This window comes from Protopterus annectens, chromosome 1.part1, assembly GCF_019279795.1.
Source record: "Protopterus annectens isolate FY-2018-M chromosome 1.part1, PAN1.0, whole genome shotgun sequence".
Lineage (NCBI taxonomy): Eukaryota > Metazoa > Chordata > Ceratodontiformes > Protopteridae > Protopterus > Protopterus annectens.
Genome location: NC_056726.1, coordinates 1,283,088,300 through 1,283,113,835, shown reverse-complemented (window position 1 = coordinate 1,283,113,835; position 25,536 = coordinate 1,283,088,300). Strand labels below are relative to the sequence as shown.

Here is a 25,536-nt window from a genome sequence, read left to right as displayed (position 1 = left end):
TCCAGTTTTGTGAGGTTTCAGCCAGCAACTTGTAGTTTATTGGTCGTTTTGGGCCAGTTCCTAGCTTCTTTCAGCCCCCTGATATAAAAAGCTAAAAGCGCGTTTGCGGTTTAGCCTTGATTTAGCTGAGCTGCTACCGTTGCACACTAGGGCAGCCGGTTAAGCAGATTTAAACTATTTGGGCTACCTAAATTCCACTCTTCAAATTTTCCTTAAAGCTGCCTTCCTCGAACTATACTACTGATCTAATCAGCGATACTATAACTAAAAGATCATCTCTACTTGACTCCAAGTAGACTATTCTCTATCTGTTAAGCCTAGCACTTGCTCCTACAGTACTTATTACCTTGATACGGTGCTCTTGTCATAGATAGTACCCCAAAAAGGCAAAGGCCGATTTCTCGGTCATCCACGTCCCCTGGAATCTTCTTTAAAGTTTTTTGTCTATTCCTTCTAGCATGTCGAGGGATCAGTTGCTAGTGTCCTCTCCTGCTCAGCTGGTGAACCTGGGAATATTGAGGCAATGTTACAATTGCCTCATGTACACAGACAACCCTCTCCTCCTCCCACAAAACACAAATACATGCGAGAGATGCAACTATACAGCCAAACTGGAGGCTGAGCTCTCTCAACATAGGACTGGCAAGACCAGTCAGGAGGAGAAGGTTACCACACACACTATAGACCCAGTCTCACATAGTACCATCACAACCTCAAATCATACACATAAACACACAAAGACATACTGGAGGCTCTGATCAAAAATCTACCAAAACAGCAGAGGCCACCAAAGCAGACACCCAAACAACCACCACCTCAGAACACATCACCTGCAACAGATAGACCTCACAGTCAGAGTGTCAAACAGTCACAGCCCTTAAGGCCAAACAAAATGCCAGACACACTAGTCATTGGTGACTCCATAGTCAGACACACTGACGTCCCGCTCACCAGACTGAGTAAGGAGAAGGTCACAGTAAGCTGCCTGTCGGGTGCTAGAATCCGCCACATAACGCAAGCACTCAGGTCTCTCAACAGCAGGTACAAATACGACTCAGTCATTGTCCACGCTGGTGTAAACGACCTGAGGCGTACCTCCTTGGACTACATGAAAAGAGACATCGAGGAGCTCTCTGATTATGTAGCCCAGGCAGGTATGACCCTGACCTTGAGCAGTATCCTACCTTCACCAAGAATGATGCCACAATACAGAGATAAGATGATCAGCTTTAACAATTGGCTTAAACACTGGTGTCATTCAAAGGGGATCCAGTGTCTGTCTGCCTGGGATGACATGCTGGACAAGCCACGCTGCCCGCAAGGGACGGCTTGCACCTGTCACCCTGGGATTCCGGATATTGGCAAAGGCTCTTGCCACCCCATAGTGCCTTTTTTAGGCAAGGCTCAAATTCTAAACCTACCACCCTAGAACAGAAAAAGGAAATAAACTAAGGGTAATGCTGCTCAATGCCAGAAGTCTGAATCTCAAAATGCACGCACTCGAGGCCCTTCTCAGTATGGAGAACATCGATGTCTGTGCTGTGACAGAAACCTGGTTCAAGGCTCCTGAGAGCACCCCAGCACTATCAGGTTTTACCTCATATCATGCGTTCGGACCCAAAATCCGGACAATACCAAGAAAGGAGGGTGTATCCATATTCATCAAGGACTCCCACACCTCAAGACTGGTTGCAACGCACGATGCATCGGAGACCATCCAGGTGCAATTAACCATAGGCAAGACTGCTCTGCAAATTGTAGCATGTTACAGGCCACCCTCACAAACTCAGGAACCTCACATGGCCTTCCTGAAAACACTAGAGGGATAAATGTATTACCAAACACCATCATACTAGGTGACTTCAACTACCCTAATATAGACTGGGAACACTACTCAAGCCCAAACACCCTAGCCCAAAAGTTCCTGGAATTCATAAACTCAAATGCCATGGAACAACTAGTTACCATCCCCACAAGAGGAGATAACATACTTGACCTCATCATCACGAACATGGGAGCACAATGTTCAGCACCGAAGTATACCCTCACTGGTGAGATCAGATCACAAACTAATCTCGCTGGAGGTCCTCATCCCACCCCACCTGAAATAAAAAGACCACAGTAAAGAACTTCAAAGCCGACTTCACACTTCTAAAGACTAGTGTGGTCTCCTTTAAGGCCCCGAGCCGGCGGAAAACAGTACACATGCCGCTGAATCACTTACAAATGCCTTCTACCAGCACCTGCAGGACTGCATGGATAAGGCAATCCCAAGCAAAACAAAGACTCTCTGTACCAAAGGCAAGCGTCCAGTCTGGTGGACCCCAGCCATAAACAAACTCTACAACAAAAGGAGGAAGCTACTACAAGATAGAGCAAAATCCTTAAAAGGTAAGACACCCTTGATCACTATAAGTAAAAAACTAAGAGCTCTCATAAAATCATCCAAAGCAAATTTTGAGAGAAAAATAGCTAAAGACTCAAAAGACAATCATAAGGCCTTCTTTAGCTATGTTAGAAACCTGGGAGGAAACTCACAGATATGCTCAGAACTAGTTCAAAATGATGTGAAGATTACTGATCCTACGGACATTGCCAACATACTGGCTGACAGGTTCAGTGCAAACTCCCCCCCCCCCAAAAGGAGAGATATCTATACCAAATGATTGCAGCCCCCCAAACATCTCCAACGCCCAACTGAGAACTGCTCTCTCCAAAGCAAAAAACACAGCATCCATGGGACCTGATGGTGTCCCCGGCTGTGTGCTCCACGAACTCAATGAGGAATTAAACCCACAGCTAGGACAGCTGTTTAATCAGAGCCTTACCTCTGGATACGTACCCAGGGAGTGGCGCACTGCAACTGTGGTCCCACTTCACAAAGGCGGTGCCTCCACCGACACTGGAAATTACCGGCCCATTAGCTTGACAAGCCTTATCTGCAAAGCCATGGAGAGGATCATAATGGACCTCATAAATAAAGACATAGGGAATTTGCAGACTTTGGATCCAACCCAGTTTGGCTTTGTCAAAGGCAGATCATGCCTTTTAAACTTGGTTGACTTTTTCGAAACAGTCACCAAAGCCATTGATGAGGGAAAGGCAGTCCATACAGCCTACCTCGATCTGGCGAAGGCCTTTGATACAATACCCCACTCGGGTATCATTGAAAAACTCATCAGCTTAAATATTAACCCATACATCACAAGATGGGTTGCAAACTGGCTGAGTGACAGAACCCACAGGGTCAGAGTTGCTGGCGCCATGTCAGACTCAAAGCCTGTCACAAGTGGTGTCCCACAGGGCTCAGTCCTAGGCCCACTCTTGTTTGGCATCTACTTCTCAAGTACAAGCAAACACAGGAGGGTTATGGCTGACAAAGTTTGCAGATGACTGCAAACTGGGCCATAGTAGAAAACACATCTGACACAGATATCCTTCAGAAGGGTCTCACAGAAGCGGATAACTGGTGCCAGAGCCATGGCCTAAAGTTAAATGCCAAAAATGCATAGTCATACCCTTCGGGAAAAACAAGGTTACCCCTAGCTACCAAATAGGTGGCAATCCACTGAGCACAGAAGAAGTTATCAGGGACCTGGGGACCCAGGTTGATAGTAGTCTGTCATTCGACACCCATGTAGCTAAAGTAGTTAGGAAGACCTTCTACATTGCCCACCTTATCATGAAGGGATTCTCATCTAGATCAAGGGAGGTCATTGTCTCCCTCTACTCATCACTCATCAGACCAATGATTGAGTACAATGCCCCATTCGAATGTATCTGACCCGACACTTGCAGCAGCTGGAGAGGCCACAAAAGTTCCTCACCAAAAGGATAAAGGGTCTCAAAATCTGTCCTATGCTGCCCGACTGAAAGAACTCCAGCTCTATTCAGTCGCTTACCGCTTGCTCAGAGGTGACCTTTGCCTAACATACAAGGCCATGTCAAACCCAGATTTGATGAATATGCTTCACCTCAAAAAATCTAGATCCATCAGAGCCACAAGGGCGGGAGACTTAAACCTCGACACGGCTATTAATAGGACGTGCTGGAGGGATAGATTCATCACCCAAAGACTCCCTATGCTGTGGAACAAAATCCCAGTATATGTGAGGCAGAGCACCTCGCTGGCCTTGTTCAAGAGAAATCTTGACCAATGGATGGGAGGATCGCAGATATACCCCAGGGATCACCTCAGTGTCACTGCTCGACAGAGGCACAGCAAAAAAATGGGTATAGTTCCCCATACTAAAGGGGTGGCGTAAGCCACAAAACTATGGGCTAGGTTTGTAAATGCCCTTGGGCAGATAGCCTAGTATGAACCTATGAACCTATGAACGTACCAGCTTGCCAGGCCTGACGCACAACCTTCAACGAAGGTATGCCCATTCACGCATGTTTCCACGCAGAAGACGCTCTAGCTGAGAATCGAACCGGACAGCGTCTTACTGTGAGGCGACAACTCTGTATATTTAATAAATACACTTGCTTGGAAATTAATTTGTTTACCGTGTTTGGCATGTAATCAAGAGAGATGGGGTGGTACTTGAGCAATGCTCTCTCTTACAGGATGTAGTGGACTCAAAGCAGCAGACAGCCACTGCTATCCAGAGTTTACATGGTAAACTAGGAAATGGAAGTAGGTTACCAGGTCTTTCTTCCATGTCACACCCAAGGATAGTGAGAAGTCCAGAATCCACCTTCTGAATGTCTTTGAAGTGTCTGAACCCAGGCAAACACAGGGAGAACATGCAGAGTCCACAGGGAAGGAACCTCGGTGGCAATACTACTCACTGTACCACTGTGCTGCCCTACTTGAACAAACTATAGGCTTAAATGCAACTGCTTTTAATGTCGCTACATCTAAACAAAAATACAAAAAAAATACAATGTGCTATCATTTATACGTATTAAAATGCTTTCTAGTGATAATGCTGAACCTCAAACCCTTGGCCCCCTGTGAAACTCCATTTTGAGTGAGAGAGACTTACAAGCACCGGTCCCACAATAATCATCAAGAAAAAGTACAGTTGTGTACCTACCATAAATTTAGATGTTCCGAGTACATTCACTGTTGCAGTCATTACACTTGGGTTATCCTGCTGGCAGGCGACCCGCAGTCGGCCTGAGTTCCAAAGTCTTGGTCCGGCATCGGTTGCTGTCACCTCTTCCCTGACGTCAGTGCGCCAGAGGTATAAACGTTGCAACTGACACCATTTTCTTCAGTTTTTCTTGCCCTAGATGTCAGGTGCCCCCAGATAGGAAGGCTGAAAAGATAAAAATATGCCAAAAGAAATGCATATATTACTATACACATTTCCTTCATCTACAAGCAAATACACCACATAGGTTGTATAGAGGTGAGAAGTACAGAAAAGTCCCAGCAAAGAAAAGGGGGATGGTGGGTGGGTAACCTGGACTGCAACAGTGAATACACTCGAACATCTACATTTATGGTAGGTACACAACTGTACTATGTTCATCGTGTTTCACTGTTGCAGTCATTACACTTTGGTAGAATCCCAAAGCTGAGGTTAGGTGGCTGGGTCTAAATTGGATTTGGCGAGGCTAACAATCCCTGCAGAACTGCAGTGGCAAAGCCTGCTCTGGATTTGGAGCAGAGAGGTAAGTGGTAGTGCTTGTTGAAAGTGCACACTGAGCTCCAGGTTGCAGCTTCTAATATGTCTTTGGTTGGTACTCCTCTGAGGAAAGCTGCTGAAGTGGCTGCTGCTCTGGTAGAATGAGGCCTAATGCCCTTAGGCACAGATTTGCCATGCTGTGCATAACAGAAGCGGATGCAGTGTCCTATCCATTTGGAGATTGTCTGCTTTGTAATAAGCTTTCCTTGTGATCCTGCAGCATATGCTACAAACAGTTGCTCAGTTTTTCTGAAAGCTTTTGTTTTGTCCAAGTAGATTCGTAGCTGTCTGTGTATATCCAAAGCGTGCAGAAGTCTTTCCCCTTTATTCTGGGGATTTGGGTAGAAAGTAGGTAAATGAATGGTTTGGTTTAAGGCCACATTGGAGACCACTTTTGGCATGAATGTTGGGTTTGTCCTAAGAGAAACCCTGTCCTGATGAAAAATGAGGAAAGGTTCCACAGCCATTAATGCCTGTAACTCTGAGACTCTTGCTGAAGTGATTGCTAGGAGCAGAGCAGTTTTCCATGACAAGAATTTTAGATCAGCTGTGCTGGCTGGTTCAAATGGAGGTAGTGTTAGTTTTTCTAAAACAAAATTGCGGTCCCACATAGGTACTGGTGCTCTCCTAGGGGGTCTTGTATTCTTTGCCCCTCTGAGGTACTGTCGTAGTAGAGGATGTGAAAAAATAGGAGGATCCGTATTGTAATGAGCTGAAATGGCAGAGGCATGGATTTTAATGGATGAAAAAGATAGGCCTTTGTCCAACATCTCAGTTAGGTATTGCAAAATCTGAGGTATATTAGGGACAAGTGGTTCAAGGCCTTGTGCCTGGTTCCAAGCACAGAATCTCTTCCATTTTTCTGCATAAGATTTCCTAGTGCTGGGCCTCCTGGCTTCCAAAATAACATCCATAACAGCTTTAGAGAGAGGTGCAGTCTGAGTGGCTACATTATCTGCCATGCTGCCAGGTTTAAGGTTCTGAGATGACTGTGCAGAATCTGATTGTTTTGTTGTGTCAGAAGATGAGTGATTTGAGGTAGAGGCCAAGGTGGGCCTTGGGACAAACTCTTTAGGAGTGGGTACCAGTGATGGCGTGGCTAGTCTAGTGCAATCAGGATCATTTTTGGCCTCTCTTGTCTGACTTTTAGAAGCACCTTGGTGAGTAGAGGCATTGGAGGGAAGGCATAGACTGTCAGGCCTTTCCAACTGAATGATACAGCATCCACTTTCCATGCTTGAGAGTGATACGTCCTTGTGCAAAATTTCTGTATTTGGCAATTGTGAGGGGCGGCAAAAAGATCTATCCCTGGGCATCCCCATTTCCTTGTTATTATGTTGAACACTTGTGGATTTAGCTTCCATTCGTGAGGATCCATGAGATTTCTGCTTAGTTCGTCTGCCAGTGTATTTTTTATTCCTGGCAGGAATTGTGCTTGCAGATGTACCTGGTAGGTCAGTGCTGTGTTCCACAAAGTTATGGCTTGTCTGCATAGGAGGCAGGAATGTGTACCCCCTTGCTTGTTTATGTACCACATAACTGTGGTATTGTCCGTCTTTATTAATAGTTGTCCTGGATGTATTAGGTCCATGAAGGCTGTTAGGGCATTCTGTACAGCTAGCATCTCTTTGATTGATGTGAAGATGCATTTGTTCCTTGGGCCACGTGCCCTGAATACATTTTCCTGCCATATGTGCTCCCCAGGCATAATCTGATGCATCCGTTGTTATTGTCTGCCTGGCTATAGGTAAGGTTAAAGGCTGTCCCTTGTTGTGGTGACAGGCCTTGGACCACCATCGAAACTCCTGTTGTAGGCAGGGAATCAAGGTTATGACTGTCTCTAGGCTGTGACAATGCTGAGTCCAAACACTTTTTAGATGCCATTGTAGTTTCCTCATATGCAGTTTTGCATATGGAATTAGTAGAATGCAGGATGCCATGAAACCCAGGGCCTGCAGAATATTTCTTGCAGGGAGCTGGGTCTTTGTTGCCATCATTTGAAAGTAATGAGTCAGTCGCCTTTGTTTGTCTGGCGTGAGATAAGCCATCTGGGCAGTTGTATTTAAGCTTGCACCCAGGAATATTATCTCTTGAGAGGGCACTAGTTTCGATTTCTTTTCGTTTACTGTGTACCCTAGGCAGATTAGCAATCTTTTTACAAATGCCAGGTGTTTTAGAAGAATGTCCTTATTCTCTGCTTGAATAAGGCAGTCGTCCAAGTAGGGATATATTTGAATTCCTTTTTGTCTGCAAAATGCAATTACTGGTGCCAGGCATTTTGAGAAGACCCTGGGCGCAGTAGATAAGCCAAAGGTCAGTGCAGAAAATTGGTAATGCATTGAGCCTGATATAAATCTGAGGTATCTTCTGCACGACTGTCTGATTGGGACATGCAGGTATACCTCCTTGAAATCCAAAGTAACTAGCCAAGCCTCCTTGCCCAGCATGGGCAAAAGTTGTTGTAGTGTTAACATTTTGAATTTTGGAACATCCAGGAAAGTATTTAGGATTGACAGGTCCAGTATTGGTCTCCAGGCTTTGTCTTTTCTGGGTACTAAGAAATGTCTTGAGTAAAATCCTTGTCCCTGTTCTTCTTGTGGAACTTTTTGAATAGCTCCATAAGAGCCACAATCTGCTTTTGTGCCTCTGCCCACTGGTTTTGTGGCAGGTTTGGCATACCTTTTGGTTTTGGAAGCGTGTGGAAGTGGTACCTGTAGCCTTGAGAAACAATATTCAACACCCATTGGTCTTGGGTGATCATGTGCCAATTGTTTGAGAAAAGTGCTAGCTTTCCCCCTAGGGGTGCTGTCAACTGGTAAGAGCTTGGCATTTGCAGAGGGAAGTCATTGTGACTGTTTCCTATAAGGTTGTGATTTGTCTTCTCCTCCTTTGGGGGCTGAAGCACCCCATTGTTTAGGTCTGTAGGAGCCTTGGGGCTGAGATCTGCCTCTTGGGCATCTGTATCTGCCTCTTTGTAGCATGTCCGACACTGGAAAGGACCAGTTTTTTGAAGGCCAGTTTCTACTAAATCTTGGTGGATGAACCTGTAAGAAATCTTTCACCATTTGCATAGACTTTGCTTTATCCTCCATTTTCTTTAACACATCTCCTGCCTTAATACCAAACAAAGTATCATGCTGTAATGGAGCAACCAATAATTTTACTTTAACATGGTCAGGTAAACTTTGTTCTTTCAACCCAGCATGTCTTCGAATAACAGAGCCTGTAAACGCGGCTCTGCAAGAAGCCTCTAATGAATCAAAACCACATTGCAGAGTATGCTTTCCCACTTGTTCAACTGCCTGCAATAAATCCTGCATTTCTTTACTGTCAGGACTTTCTATATTTGTAAATATTTTCTGCTTTAACAATGACATGAGGTACTGTTGATATTTAAGCATGTAAAACTAAGCCCTTACAGCTAAAGTAGCAGAAGTGTAAACTTTTTTCCCCCCATCTGTCCAGAGCTCTGGAATTCCTATCTGAAGGGACAGGATTTTTGGCAGTTGACGCCTTAACCCCTTTAGGACCCTGAGAAAAAGTTTCTGGGTCTGCAGCAGGGTTTTTGTAAAGAACTTTATGAGAGTCAGGGACCCTGTAGTACCTGTCTGGCTTTACTGGTGCAGGGGGTAAAGAATCAGGAGACAGACTGGATTCAGAAAAAACATCATCTACAATATCAAGCACAGGGGGTATAGCCAGGGGCCTGTGCTGAGGCAATAAAAGGAAATCTCTGAGCCTTTTTTTGGAATCTGAGTAATCCTGGCTCTCCCAATTGAAATGCTCCCTCATGGTGTGCAGGGTTTCCCCAAAAGAGTAATCCCTCAGGTAGTGAGGCTGAAGGAATGGACTCTTCAGCATCAGAGTCCTCATAGGGAGGGAGAGAATAGCCCTGATCAGACGAAGAATCAAAGGAAATGGAAACCTGATCAGAGGAATCATAATCAGTGTCTTGCCTAGGCCTTTTGTCAGGAGGGGGATGGGAGCCCCTGATTTAAAGTAATAAGGTCTTCGGCCATTTTAAGCATTTGTTTCTTTGGCATGGATGACTGTTCTGGAGAATGCTGTACTTGTTTCCTTGTCTTTAATGGTGTTTTTGCTTTTGCCTTTGCTGCTGTAGTAGCCTTAATTGTAAGCTATAAAGGTCTGAAAACACCCTCAGAAGCCGGTGCCTGCTCAGTGGCTCCAGACCCATCTGAGGGTATAGATTCCGTAGGTCCAATACCTTGAGTTTCCACAGGCCTCGGTGTTTCCACGTGGCTGTCGGTGACGGCCTGTGGCTCTGAGGTAGCGGGTGTCAGGGGCTGTGAAAGCGCCTCACTGAGAACCGGCGACTGGCCTAGAAGAGGCTTCGTCGTCGGTTTTGGACCTCAGATGCCTGTCTTTTTCTTTGTCTTTGCATTTTTTATACATTGTTCCGACGGCATTATATAATTAAATCTTTGTCCAAAATAATGTAAAGAAAAATCAAACTGGCGTTTAATAGTGCGTTTATTGAATCTAGCACAAAACAGACAACTAGTAACGTCGTGGTCAGGGCCTAGACAAGGAATACAGTAAGAGTGAACGTCCTTATGAGGTATTTGCTTCCCACAAGAAATACAATTATTAACTTTTACTGGCATCGGCCTAGAGCAAGAAAAAGTTTCCCCAATGGGGTACTTAGCTTTATTGAAGACTTCGGTTCTGAAATTCGATTTTGAAAATCTCAGGAGTCGGCCAACCGGCACTTGCGAACTGCTTTTGCTTCGGGCACTGCGCGGCAAGAAAGACTGAAGAAAATGGTGTCGGTTGCAACTTTTATACCCCTGGCGCACTGACGTCAGGGAAGAGGCGACAGCAACCGACGCCGGACCAAGACTTTGGAACTCGGGTCGCTTGCCAGCAGGATAACCCAAGTGTAATGACTGCAACAGTGAAACACGATGAACATCTATATATCCTGAGAGACCTGTGAAGCTTAACACAGCCACCAGTGTCCCTTCAGGTATGACAATTTGGTGGAGGTTAGGTGGGGATGCTCTAGTCTCTAGACAGCCACCAGCCAAATCTATTGTTCTGGTTAAGTACGCAACTTATGTTTTTAGTGTATTCCTACGCAGACACTAGAATTGATGGCCAGAATCCCCAGTTTATTGGCAGCCTAAAGACAACAAGCCTTTGAGTAGAGCGGCCCAAGTTCTGGACAGCACTTTTATGCATGCTTAGTCTTTACTTGAATGTTTTTTTTTCCCCTCAAAGCACTGCAAGGTTACTGCTGACTGTATACCAGAATGAGTCAACTGTTTACACAGTTCTTTCTGGGCAATGCTGAAGCAAGTTTCATTCATAGCAACTTTGCAAGTCCAGTCCCCAGCTACTCAATTCATTTAGGATTCTCTCATGTGAGAGAGCCAATGCAAATAGGTTCTGAGCAGACATATTCTTAGTTTTTTTTTTCTTTTCACAGCAAAACCTCTAGCCGCAAAAAGGTATAATACCTGCACTTCAACCTAAGTCACAGCACTTGCCTATTTCTGTCAGGAGTGAAATGTCTCTTACTTTCCACTTCTGTCTCTGCTTCTAACAGATAGGTGCCACTACAGAATGCAACTGACGTGGAAAATGAAAGTCAGCTCTTCTTGACACAAGACCAATCAGTGCCAGAAGTGGAAGCGGTGGAAAGAAAAGGAAATGCAAGCACAACTTCACGCACTCGTGAAGGAGCAACTAGTATCAAAAGACCACAATGGCGAGAATGGAGGAAATTTACAACAAAATATTAACTGTCACTTATCAGCCCTTGGGCAAGCTAAAGCATTAAACCCCACACATCACAAGGGCTATTGTAACCCTTCATTCTCTCTTACTACATGACCCGAGTAGCTTTTACTGCCCCAGTGCTGAATTTTGCTTTAAAAGATTACCACAGACAGCACATCCTAAAAAAAAAGCTTACATTTCTGGACCTCCTTTTAGTTATTTATGTTTTATTTACTTGTTAAACTGGTAAATAAAGTGGTCCAGACACTTTTTGGCCACGACCTGGGCCGAGAAGGCAAGGAGACGAAAAAAACAGTTGTGACAAAGAACACAAGGTGAATTTGCAACAAAATATGAGCAATAGCCAATATACAGTACATAACGTGAAACACAGTTAAAAAGGATTAGTTACAAAATACACATGCAAAGTACAGTTTTTGCTAAGGACTTCTGAATGAGTACAGATTATGTCAAGAGTGGTATGCGACAAAGGATAGTCTTAGTAGAATTTGCCATCATTCATGCCTGCAGGTGCACAAAGACCTGAAGCGTAGCGGTATGCGTTACCTAGACCAGATTTGTAAAACAAGTACACGCATTCTCCTTGAACATATGATCTCTCAGCCTCTGTCTCAGCTGAACTACATTGTTAATTTGTCTGACATTATCTGATCTAGGATATTGCTCCAGCAGGCTGGAGAAAATTTGTTAAAAACTCAGGACAAGAAGAGAGTTTTATAACTGTTCCCCGAGAACAAGCTTATATTGCAGGGGTGGGTAGTATCTTTTATGCAGTAACATAAGTGTGTTCATCAATGCTCTTGCTGCGATAGGAATCCACTTGCATTTACTCGGTGTGATTTAGTGATGTTCAGTTCTACTACCAAACAAATGAATGTCTGTATTTTTTCTGTTGTTTGTAGCACAGAAGTATTCTGAGGGGAAAGCAGTGCAGTGAAGGAGAGGTCATATAAGTCTTGGTGTATAGTGCAAAAGTAATGCTTGAAATTCTAATCCTTTCAGTTTCTCTTACCACACATGCAACATATCACCACCAGGTTTCCTACATGAGAATTTATTGCGAGATCTGCTTCATATTTGCTGTAGCACAACAGGATTATTCCTTCTCTTCATGTGTATGTTTCCACAAGTCTTGGATGGGTGTTTTGTGATATAACTGCCATTACTGTATGAAATTTTAGTAAGTGTGCAGACGATGTTTTTAAACTCCAACCGCTTGAAAATGAAAAGCATTCTAAATGTACAGGTTTTCTATTTACAACAAAAGGCTTCATTTGTAGACTCATGTTGCCATCTACAGGTGGAACCGGATATTGCAGGAAGAATGCATTATTTCCAAACATGATTTTTCTCCTAAAGATTAATCTTTCTTAATTTCATGACATTGTGAATAACAGAATGCACTTGCAAGTAATATAGACAACAGCATTTAGAAAAAGCCCACAAAGACCTCTTGGTACAATAAAATATATTTAATGTTCACTCCACTTCATAAAAAGTATAAAAAACACTTGAAAATACCCCTTCGGGCCTCAGTACATACACATTAAAGCTTTTACAGACCAATAACCAGCCATATGACATATTTATTTATATATATATATATATATTTTTTTTTTTTTTTTTTTTTTTTTTTTTTAAGTATTTATAAATTGTGTAACGTTCTAATCAATTTTGAGAATTTTATAAAGAATAGGTGTTGCTAAAATGTTGCTTATGTGGAGCTTCTCTCCCCGGGCCTCTACTGAAAATGGACATTTATCCAGTTAGACCAGCCTGGTCAACAAATGTAAAATAAATAAATAAATAAATAAAATTGTATTTATAATAATGAGTTTAACTATCCTTTCACTGTGTGACCTTGTAAAAAAGTTTTAATATTCAGCCACTAGATGGTGCCATTAGATTGCTTTTGTTAATGCTGTATCTAGGTACTTTATTTTAGTAAATATTTATGAGAACAATGATTTTATATATGTATATTTATTTAATAACAGTATAGGGTAAATGATATTTGGTGATAGATAGCTATTTATTTATTGTACATTTTAGCATTTTAGACTAGATTTAATCTATTTATATGTGTGTTCTATATGCATTTATTGTTACATGATGCCCTGCCAATGAAAAGTATTCATCAATTAAGCAATTAGTATTTAAATAGAGTCTTGTGCTCAGTATGCATTTTCCATCGGAATAATTCTGTTTGTAGACGAAAACGCTGGTTATTGGTCTGTAAAAGCATTAATGTGTATGCACTGAGGCCAAGTGTTTTTTATACTTTTTATGAAGTGGAGTGAACATTAAATATATTTTATCATACCAAGAGGTCTTAGTGGGCTTTTTCCAAGTGCTTTGGTGATTTTTGAATTTGTTTTGACTGTGTAAGCACTGTATCCCAGTTGGCTACTTGTTTGCTGTAATATATACAACAGTATATTACACTATTGCAACTTGCATACATTAGAAAAGTTAGTATTTTGAATACAGCAAATAAGTCAGTACTCCTATAACATAACCTCTGATTTGCCTGTTTAAGTACATTGCAGTCATCCTAACGCACACCTCTAACAGCTTGCAAAATCGTAGCAGGGGCCATAAATAAATCATAGCTGAGGGTCCAAAATCACTGCACTTACAAGTTTCTTGCATATAAATTTGCAGCTCTTTAGGAGTAGGGGATAATGCAGTAATTTGGGGGAGGGGGTCATGACTTGCAAAAAAGACCATTACTTTATTTTACTTATTTATTTCAATTATCTTTTGTTGAACAGGCAAGTCTCACTAGGCTAGTGGCATCTTTTCAGAGATTATCTAAGGTGTTGATTATACTACTAAGGGAAATTTGGCCAGGACATTGGGGACCCTCTCTTACTCTTTTTGATAGGTGCTGTGGGATCTTTTACATCAACCTGAGCTAAAACCAACTCAAAAAGATAATATCTGCACTACAATGCAGCTGCACTACAATGTCAGTAATCCATCTACATGATGTGGGAGTAGAAGCTACAGGCTTCTGCACCAAAGGTGAATGCACTACTTACTGCATCATTTACACTAATACGTATGGTGCTAACAGATGTACACAACTGTACAGCTGCAACCAGTTAAAAAAAAAAAAATTAGCAACAACAAAATGATGTAAAAACATTAGCATATTTACCATGCTCTTATTGTAAGCAGTTCTATTGATGGGAAAAAGTTGAACTAGTTCTGCTATTATGATGCCAGTACTGTACAAAGAACTTGTGACATCTTGCCCTCTATGAGAATGTTATTCATAAAAATGATTTGACAAGTATATATGGCTAGTAAATGCTTTAGAATACTGTCTTGTATGAAAATGCTGCCTCCATTAGCAAATGTTACAAGAGTATGTTGGAATTTAATTCAATTAATAAAGGCTAAATCTAAAATATTGCCATACCAAAACTTAACATTTTCTCCAACTACTTAGTGACCTCTGAAAGACATGCATGAATGGGTGTGCCTTCGCTGAAGGTTGGGCGTCAGGCTGGCAACTCGGCACCATAAAAATCTACTGCCAATCATTAGCAGACCGGAGTTCCGCTGTGGCGACCCCTAACCGGGAAAAGCCGAAAAGACAAACAACAACCTAGAAATAATTAATATCCACTGCATTTGCTAAAATCATTGCAAATTACTGTACAGTAATTTGTAATTGTAGCTTGATACAGATCCCCCACCATACCCCAAGATTCTCACTACACCTTTCTAAACATACTGGAAAATACTAAGATAGAACCAAACACCCTAATACCGGGTGATTTTAATTGCCCTGCCATTAACTGGGAAAACTACTCATGTCCCAACACCTTTACGCAACGATTCTTGGAATTCATAAATTCCAACGCCCTGGATCAACTAATCCATAATCCCACCAGGGGCTCCAATATCCTAGACCTGGTCATTACCAACATGGGAAATCAATGCTCCATACCTATGGTCACCCCCTCGTTAGTCAGGTCTGACCATAAGCTAATCACCCTTAACATCCACATCCCACCCCCACCCCCCAGTAAAGAAACCACCATAAAAAACTTCTCCAAAGCATACTTCATGCTACTTAAGTCAGAAGTGACAAACTTCATGACATCCATGCAGACGGAAACTGAAAGTTCAACTGCTGAATCCTACACTAAGGCACTGTACGAGCACATCCACTCATGCATGAATCGTGCCATCCCAAATAGAACCAAAATGCTCTCATCCAAAAAAGGAAGCCAATCTGGTGGTCCCCCGCCATAAACAAACTTTACAACAAAAGGAAGAAACTTTTGCAGAAAAGGGGAAAATCCCAGGATGCAAAAAACCCCCTTACTAGCCTCAGTAAGAAACTGAGATGCCTCATAAAATCCTCCAAAGCTAGTTACGAAAATAAAATTGCCAAAGATTCCAAAGACAACCACAAAGCATTCTATAACTATGTCAAGAATCTAAATGGCAATGCTCAGATCTGCTCTGAGCTAAAACAGAATGGCATTAAATATACTGATCCGAAGGATATTGCCAATATCCTGGCAGATCGATTCAGTGCCAACTTCACCCCTCTCACCCCTAAATGGCCCATCTCAATACTGGAAGATTGTCAAATTCCAATAATAACGACCACACAGGTACAAAACGCACTCTCTAAAGCCAAGAATACAGCATCCATGGGACCAAATGACATCCCGGGCTGTGTACTACATGAACTACAATATGAACTGGCACCTCACCTAAGTGTCATGTTTAATCATAGCCTCACCTCAGGTTTCGTGCCAACTGAGTGGTGCAGAGCTACAGTTATCCCAATCCACAAGGGGCGATCCACCTTGGATCCCGGAAACTACCGTCCCATCAGTCTGACAAGCCTTATCTGCAAGGCCATGGAGCGTATTATCATGGAACTTATAAACAAAGACATCGGCAACCTTCAAACACTGGACCCCACCCAGTTTGGGTTTGTGAAGGGCCGATCTTGTCTCCTGAACCTGATTGACTTCTTTGAATCAGTCTCCAGAGCCATGGATAAGGGTAAGGTGGTCCACACAGCCTATCTAGACCTTGCCAAGGCCTTTGACACCATCCCCACTCTGGAATCATAGATAAACTTACTAAGTTGGGCATTAATCCCTATGTCACCCAATGGGTTGCTAAATGGCTTACTGATAGAACCCACACCGTAAAAGTAGCCGACTCCAAATCCAGCTCCAGACAAGTGACAAGTGGAGTACCTCAGGGTTCAGTCCTGGGGCCGCTCTTGTTTGGCATCTACTTCTCTGAAGTACAGGTCAACACTAAGGGACTCTGGCTAACAAAGTTTGCAGATGACTGCAAACTGGGAGCCGTTATTGAATCCCCAAATGATGTGGATACTCTACAAAAGAGCCTTACAGAAACAGATGCTTGGTGCCAGAGCCATGGGCTCAAGCTCAATGCCAAGAAATGTATTGTTATCCCCTTTGGGAAAAAACATGTATCCATGAATTACCATATAGGTGGCAGTACATTAAACACAGAAAGTGTGATAAGAGACTTAGGGACACAGGTGGACAGTGATCTCACCTTCGATAACCACATCGCCACAACAGTCAGGAAATCCTTCTATGTGGCACACCTCATCACGAAGGGCTTTTCATCCAGAGAAAAGGAGGTCATTGTCCCACTGTACTCATCCCTCATTAGACCCATTATAGAATACAACGCCCCATTTGGTATGTACCTCTCAAGACATCTGCAACAACTGGAAAGGCCTCAGAAATACCTCACTAAAAGAATCACAGGCCTAAAGCAGATGCCCTATGCTGACCGCCTTAAAAAACTCCAGCTATACTCTTGTCGCATATCGTCTACTCAGAGGCGATCTCTGCTTAACATATAAGGCCATGTCAAACCCAGAGCTGTTGGACATGCTACACTTAAAGAAATCCCAATCCCTCAGAGCTACACGCTCCAGGGATCTAAACCTTGTCATCACAATAAACAAAACATGCAGGAAGGATAGGTTCCTGACCCAGAGACTCCCCAGACTCTGGAATAGATTGCCCATACATGTCAAGCAGAGTGCCTCTATGGACCTCTTCAAGAGGAACCTTGACGATTGGATGGGAGAAAGGAAATTCACCCCAGGGATCATGTCAGTCGCCCTGCTAGACAGGGGTCCAGGAAAGTAAATAATGTGGGAAGAAATAGCCAGGGAATTGTTATGGCTAGGCTTGTATAGGCCCTAGGGCTGATAGCCTAGTACCAACCTATGAACTTATAACCTATGAACCAGTATTTATGTAGAGAGCAGTGTGCTTTATTCGTACGTGAACTTACTAAAAATCAGGAACATATCACTAATCTTGGGATGACTATCAATTACTCATTCATGTCATCATAAAAAAATTTATATATGTGTGTGTGTGTGTGTGTGTGTGTGTGTATATATATATATATATATATATATATGTGTGTGTGTGTATATATATATATATATATATATGTGTGTGTGTGTGTATATATATATATATATATATATATATATACACACACACACACACACACACACATACAAAGAAAAACTGGACTGGGGAAGGGCATACAATAGTAGAATCCTTTATTAACGCCACAACAAATACAAACAAGCGTTTTCGTCCAAGTAATCATCAGACTTCTTCAGATATAACAAATGATTAAAACTGATACCTCCGTTTATAACATTGTCAACAACCAATTAAGTATAACTGGCCAATTAAAACATAACACTTTTTTTTTAAAAAAAGAATACCGTTTTAAATACTGTCATGCAAAACTATTTGTAAAAAAATTTAAATAATTTAAATTTAATTCTTAAAAACATAAATTTACCTACAACTATGTTAAAAGTATACTGAATGGAAAATCTAAGAAAAAAGATTATATAAATGCATATTACTATGAATGTTAAAAATACATAATTAAAGCTTGGCAGACCTGAGTTTTAACAAGGGAACCAAGGAAATGCTGTCATTGAACCCTGGAGGTTTATTAGCCTCAAGTACTACCTGCCAGAAAGTCTCCCTATATTCTAATTTGGATTCCCAAGGGCCCCCTCTTATATCCCTGGGAACTTGGTACAAACTAATGCATGCCTAAATAAACCATTACTGTTGTTCTTTTTCTTGACGTCATTAATATGTTCATAAATCCTACGTTTCAATTGCTTTCAGTTTTTCCGACATAAAAGGAAAGGATCATCATGGACCTCATAAATAAAGATATTGGGGACCTACAGACACTGGATCCTACCCAGTTTGGCTTTGTTAAGGGCAGATTCTGCCTCTTAAACCTGGTCGATTTCTTTGAAACAGTCACCAAGGCCATTGACGAGGGGAAGGTGGTCCACACAGCCTACCTGGACCTTGCAAAAGCCTTCGATACAATACCCCACTCGGGCATTATAGATAAGCTCACCAGCTTAAATATAAACCCCTATGTCACTAGATGGGTTGCAAACTGGCTCAAGGACAGAACCCACATGGTTAGAATTGCTGGAGCCATGTCAGACTCCAAACCAGTTACAAGTGGCATCCCACAAGGCTCAGTCCTGGGACCTCTCTTGTTCGGTATATATTTCTCGGCGGTACAGGCCAACACGGAAGGACTGTGGCTGACCAAGTTCGCAGATGACTGCAAACTGGGCCATAATCAACTCTCCAGCCGACACAAGCATCCTCCAAAAGGGCCTCATAGAAACAGACAACTGGTGCCAGAGCCATGGCCTCAAGCTAAACGCCAAAAGTGTATAGTCATCCCTTTGGCAAAAACAAAGTGCCCACAAATTACCACATAGGTGGTAATCCATTAAGTACAGAAGAAGTCATTAGGGACCTGGGGACCCAAGTTGATAGCAATCTCTCATTTGACAACCACGTGGCCAAAGTGGTTAGAAAAACATTTTATATAGCCCACCTAATCATGAAGGGATTCACATCTAGATCAGGGAGGTCATCGTACCTCTTTACTCATCCCTCATCAGGCCCATAATTGAGTACAATGCCCCTTTTGGGATGTACCTTACCAGACACCTGCAGCAACTGGAAAGACCCCAAAAGTACCTCACCAAGAGGATCAAAGGGCTCAAACAGATGCCACATGCTGCCCGGTTAAAGAAACTCCAGCTGTACTCAGTGGCATACCGCCTGCTCAGAGGCGATCTGTGCCTGACGTATAAAGCCATGTCCAACCCGAATTAATGGATATGCTGCACCTCAGAAAATCCAAATCCCATCGAGCTACGGCGCTCGAGACTTGAACCTCAGCACTGAAATAAATAGGACATGCTGGAGGGACAGATTCATAACCCAGAGGCTCCCTTCACTCTGGAATAAAATCCCAGTCCAGGTTAGGCAGAGTCCCACACTGACTCTCTTCAAGAGGAATCTTGATGAGTGGATGGGAGATCGTAGGTTTACCCCGGCTATCACTTCTGTGTCACTGTTAGACAGAGGCACAGTATACTAACCTCAAAAAAAGGCATAGCAAAATTAATTTAAAATGAGTGGCGAAAGCCAAACACACTCTGGCTAGGCTTATAAATGCCCTAGGGCAGATAGCCTAGTATGAACCTATGAAAAGCCTTCACAGGCACCACAGGTAACCAAATAAACAAGACCCTGGGAATTGTACAGTTAGAATAAGATTTAGCAGTTAACAATTTTTGTCTAGCTGTAACCAGGACTTCCCTTTATAGAATGTAAACACACTGGGGACACGTCCCACATTTGCAAGTCCCTCTCTTTCTATGTGAGAAGACATTACTATTGTTAGCGTGTTCCAATAAATTTTTAATATTATATCCCCTTCTGAATACTACCTTCACAGGTTTGTTTTTCAAATTAGGCAGATCAGCAAACTTGTAAAATCTACTCCATTATCTCTATGATGTTCTTGATCTGATATGCAGTTGCACTAAAATTGGTAACAAATGCTCTGCCGTAACTAGAATCAGTTTGTATCTGCTTATTCTGTTTATTAGAAAAATTATCTCCAATTCCCAAAACAGGACGATATTTGTCCTTCCTGTCCTGAGTGACTTCAATTCTAACAGCTGAAATAAATTCCCTAGGGTAACTCCTCTCTAAAAACATTTCCTCTAGTGTAGTGTCCAATGGTGTCATGCTGTTACTCATGAAACAATAAGCTCAAAATAATACCACACAAAGTGTCTGCATTTTTCTTAGACGTGAAGAAAGTTTTAAACTCACTTTAACGGGGAATTTTCAAAGCTTAGCGAATAGAAGGCCCTTTCTTAGAAGTCAACAGGTTTTTTTTTACTCCTTTCATCTGCATCAGTAAAATTGTGTTTTTATTAGAATGGAAAACAAAGCAAGGTTGTTCACTTTCCCCATATTACTGGTGCCTTACTTCAGCTAAACTTGGGAGAACCTACCTATTACACTCTTCCAGGAAGTACTCATATTTTCATCCTGGGTTACAAATAAGTATTTGGTCAACTTGCCTGGAGAAGAATATTCTCATTCTAAGTGTACCACTTTTCTGGTTTAAAACAATCAAAAAATCTGTGCTTTATCTCGAGTGGCTTTGGCATAACGAATAAGGTCTTTACCTCACAGACACAAGGTACAGGATTTTACACTGACCTCAGGTTATTATTGGCTAGGCTTCTCTTCAGAGCAGTAAGGCTTGCCTCTTAAGGGTCTGAGATTATTGGTTTTCTAGGGGTTAAGGCCTTCTACACCTATAAATATTAATCTTGCCAAAGAGAAAAATAGCAACCTTAAGCTACTTCTGAGTGACACTGGGGAGCTTTGTAGGGAGAAGGATTTATATCTTTCCTTTTTAGATACAATTAATGTAGTAAACATGGTATGTCGGCCTAAATTCACATTATTTTTATAAACAGTTGTCATCCCATGTCAGTAAATTCTCAAAGAAAATTATAACAAGACTTTCTACTGATATCACACCCTCCCATGTTGTCCAGGAAAAATAAATGTCTGGCACAAGAAAAGAGTAGCATAGGCCTTTCTACCTTCTCCCATTACTCTAGTGTGGTGTCACTAAGCCAGTCATTATAGGCTAGGGCTATCCTATTTGGCTACTGCCTGAAATTATTGGGATTTATAAACTCCAAGGAAGTACTAATCTGGGTAGGAGAGGCAGGCTTTGGGGCTTCAGGAAGCTTGGGAATATTTCTGCAGAAAAACTTCTTTCAACAAAAAGAGAACTAATGTTTGTAATCTGTAAAGGCTCTGGTATTTCCCTTTATATAGAGTAAGTTTTAGGATGATTTACTGGCAAACATGGATTATTAATAAGGATTTCCTTTTGGGGTGTAACCTGATTAGGACAGGGGAAATCTCCTTCCTTCCCTATCAACAATGGAGAAACCAGATCTGAAATCTCTTTGCTTTGTAAATGTTCTGCCATACTCTATAACATATCTTACAAGTGGGGTAGTGTCCTTGGTAAAATACTGATGGCCAGGAAACAGACAGTCTGTTAGTCAAGTTATACTGCATTATGGGGGAACATAAGAATCACTGTATAAACAAGTTAAAGAGGAAATAGGAGGAGAAGATCGAAACAGAATTAACAAGCAGAGAATGGGATAATGCACTTACTGCCTGAAGGCAATCTTACTCAGTCTGGCTGGCAGCATTTACATTTTACAAGATGTTACAGCAATGACACAAATTCATTTTCTACATTACTGAAAAGAAGGATCTGTGAAACAGGCAAATGCTGAAGATGCCAATTATACACACATTATGGTCCCTTCCAGAAGGATCTACCATATGGGCAAGGATGATGAAAATGGCATTTTGGGCATTACTTGTTAATCTACCAGCAGGAAATTATTAGGAATTTTGGTTGTTAAACAGAAGTGCTACTGCTGGGTTTGAAAGGTATAGATTAATTACTTCTTATGCTGATTATTTTTATTCTCACAGACATTACCTTCAAATGTTGGGCAGTACCCAAAAGACATTATTACTCTCTGTTTTCTTGACTACAAGCTGTCACTTTATCAAGCATAAACATGCAAAAGCCTTCAGAAATTGCTATAACATATTTTTTTTTTTGCTTGAAACACTTGTTTACATATTTTTTAAAACTATCTACATACACATATGTTATTTCTTTTAATCCATAAACTTGTTTTATGTATATTTGTATTTATTACTGCAAACATTAAACAAGTTAGCCATCAGTTTGCCAATCAAACCTAGGTAAGATAAGACGATCCCAATCACTGTATGCTGTCAGCTCTTCTCTTACAATTTATTCCCTAATCTCTCTAGTATTCAGATACAAGACAGCATGGCTGAATAAAGTCACCAAAAATGTTACAATTACAGCTAACTTAAACCAGTCTCTAACTGATGTGCTGTATACAGGTAGCATCTTTGTAAACCAAGTCTCATTTTTAGACATTGTGGACAAACTGTATATATAAAGTCACCTCCGAATTCAAATAAGTATCTGTGCAAAATTCCTAGCAGTACCAAACAAACCACAAAATAAAAAAGGTACATTTTCTTCTTTTTCTAAGCTGTATTTCAACAGTGAAATTACTATATCATATAATATTATATAGAACCCAGCCACTGGGGATGCACAAGCCAGTGCATTTCTTTGTGCCGGTCCCAAGCCCGGATAAATGGGGAGGGTTTTGTCATTTCATGCAATCACCAGTAAATATTTCCATACCAGATCGGTCAAGGCCCAGGTTAACAACGACCGCCACCAGTACTGTTAGCCAACAGGGTGCTGGTGAAAATTGGGCTACTGTTGGCCAAAGGAGGAGAAGAGGCAGAAGGCATAGCCGAAGGCAGGAAGAGAGGAGAAAGGCTAGGACTGTGGTAGTGAGGGTCGGAACTCTGAATGTTGGCAGTATGACTGGTATAGGGAGAGAGCTAGCTGATATGATGGACAGAAGGAAGGTTGATATATTTTGTGCGCAAAAGACCAGATGGAAGGGGAGTAAGGCTAGGTGTATCGGAGGTGGGTTCAAATTGTTTTATCATGGTGTGGATGGGAGGAGAAATGGATAGGAATTATTCTGAAGGAACAGTATGTGAAGAGTGTTTTGGAGGTGAAAAGAGTGTCGGATAGAGTGACGTTTATGAACCTGGAAATTGATGGTGTAATTATGAATGTTGTTAGTGCATATGCTCCACAAGTTGGGTGTGCAATGGATGAGAAAGAAAAATTTTGGAGTGAATTGGATGAAGTGGTGATGACTGTACCCAAGGGTGAGAGAGGGGTGATTGGAGCAGATTTTAATGGGCATGTTGGTAAAGGGAACAGAGGGGATGAGGAAGTGATGAGTAGGTATGGTGTTAAACAAAGGAAGGTCAGATGGTATTGGATTTTGCGAAAAGGATGGACATGGCTGTGGTGAATATGTATTTTAACAAGAGGGAGGAGCATAGGGTGACATACAAGAGTGGAGGAAGATGCACACAGGTGGATTATATCTTATGTAGGAGGGCCAGTTTGAGGGAGATTGGAGAATGTAAAGTGGTGACCGGAGAAAGTGTGATTAGGCAGCACTGGATGGTGGTTTGTAGGATGACGGTGATCAAAAAGAGGAGGAGGAGTATGAGGGCAGCACCAAGGATCAAATGGTGGAAACTGAAAAAGGGTAATTGTGAGGTGGAGTTCAGGGATGAGTTAAGACAGGCACTGGGTGGCAGTGAAGAGTTACCAAATAGCTGGGTAACTACAGCAGAGCTAGTAAGGGAGACGGCTAGAAAAATGCTTGGTATCACATCGGGACAGAGGAAGGACAACAAAGAGATATGGTGGTGGAATGAGGAAGTACAGAAGAGTATACAGGCAAAGAGGTTGGCAAAGAAGAAGTGGGATTGTCAGAGAGATGAAGAAAGTAGACAGGAGTATAAGGAGATGAGGTGCATGGCAAAGACAGAGGTGGGGAAGGCTAAGGATAAGGCATATGAAGAGTTGTATGAAAGTTTGGACACTAAGGAGGGAGAAAAGGACCTGTACTGATTGGCTAGACAGAGGGACCAAGCAAGGAAAGATGTGCCGCAGGTAAAGGTGATAAAGGATAATGAGGGAAACATACTCACAAGCGAGGAGTGTGTGTTGAAGAGATGGAAAGAGCACTTTGAGGGGTTGATAAATGGAGAGAATGAGAGGGAGAGAAGGTTGGATGATGTAGGGATACTGAATCATGAAGTACAATGGATTAGCAAGGAGGAAATAAGGATAGCTATGAAGAGAATGAAGAATGGAAAAGCTGTTGGCCCAGATGACATACCTGTTGAAGCATGGAGGTATTTAGGTGAAATGGCAGTGGAGTTTTTAACCAGATTGTTTAATGAAATCTTAGAAAGTGAGAGGATGCCTGAGGAATGGAGAAAAAGTGTTTTGGTACCGATTTTTAAGAATAAGGGTGATGTGCAGAGTTGTAGTAACTACAGAGGGATTAAATTGATCAGTCACAGCATGAAGTTATGGGAAAGAGTAGTGGAAGCTAGGTTAAGAAGGGACGTGATGATTAGTGAACAGCAGTATGGTTTCATGCCGGGAAAGAGCACTACAGATGTGATGTTTGCTCTGAGAGTGTTGATGGAGAAGTACAGAGAATGTCAGAAGGAGTTGCATTGTGTTTTTGTAGACTTAGAGAAAGCATATGACAGGGTGCCTGGAGAGGAGTTGTGGTATTGTATGAGGAAGTCAGGAGTGTCAGAGAAGTATGTAAGAGTGGTACAGGATATGTATGAGGGTAGTGTGACTGCGGTGGGAGTGACGGATGCGTTTAAGGTGGGGTGGATCAGCTCTGAGCCCTTTCTTATTTGCAGTGGTGATGGACAGGTTGACAGATGAGATAAAACAATAGTCCCCATGGACTATGATGTTTGCAGATGACATTGTGATCTGTAGTGAGGAGTAGGGAACAGGTGAAGCAGACCCTGGAGAGATGGAGATGTGCTCTAGAGACAAGAGGAATGAAGGTCAGCAGCACTAAGACAAAATATATGTGTGTGAATGAGAGGGAGGATAGAAGAACGGTGAGGATGCAAGGAGTAGAGGTGGCGAAGGTGGACGAGTTTAAATACTTGGGGTCAATAGTTCAGAGTAACGGTGAGTGTGGAAGAGAGGTGAAGAAGAG

The 25,536-nt window shown here is 42.1% G+C and overlaps 1 protein-coding gene across 1 annotated transcript in view; it reads right to left on the bottom strand.

Moving 5' to 3' along the window:
* The window catches only part of ATG12 (autophagy related 12), a 325,812-nt gene that overhangs the window by 198,099 nt on the left and 102,177 nt on the right, over window positions 1-25,536 (bottom strand). The window lies entirely within an intron of this gene.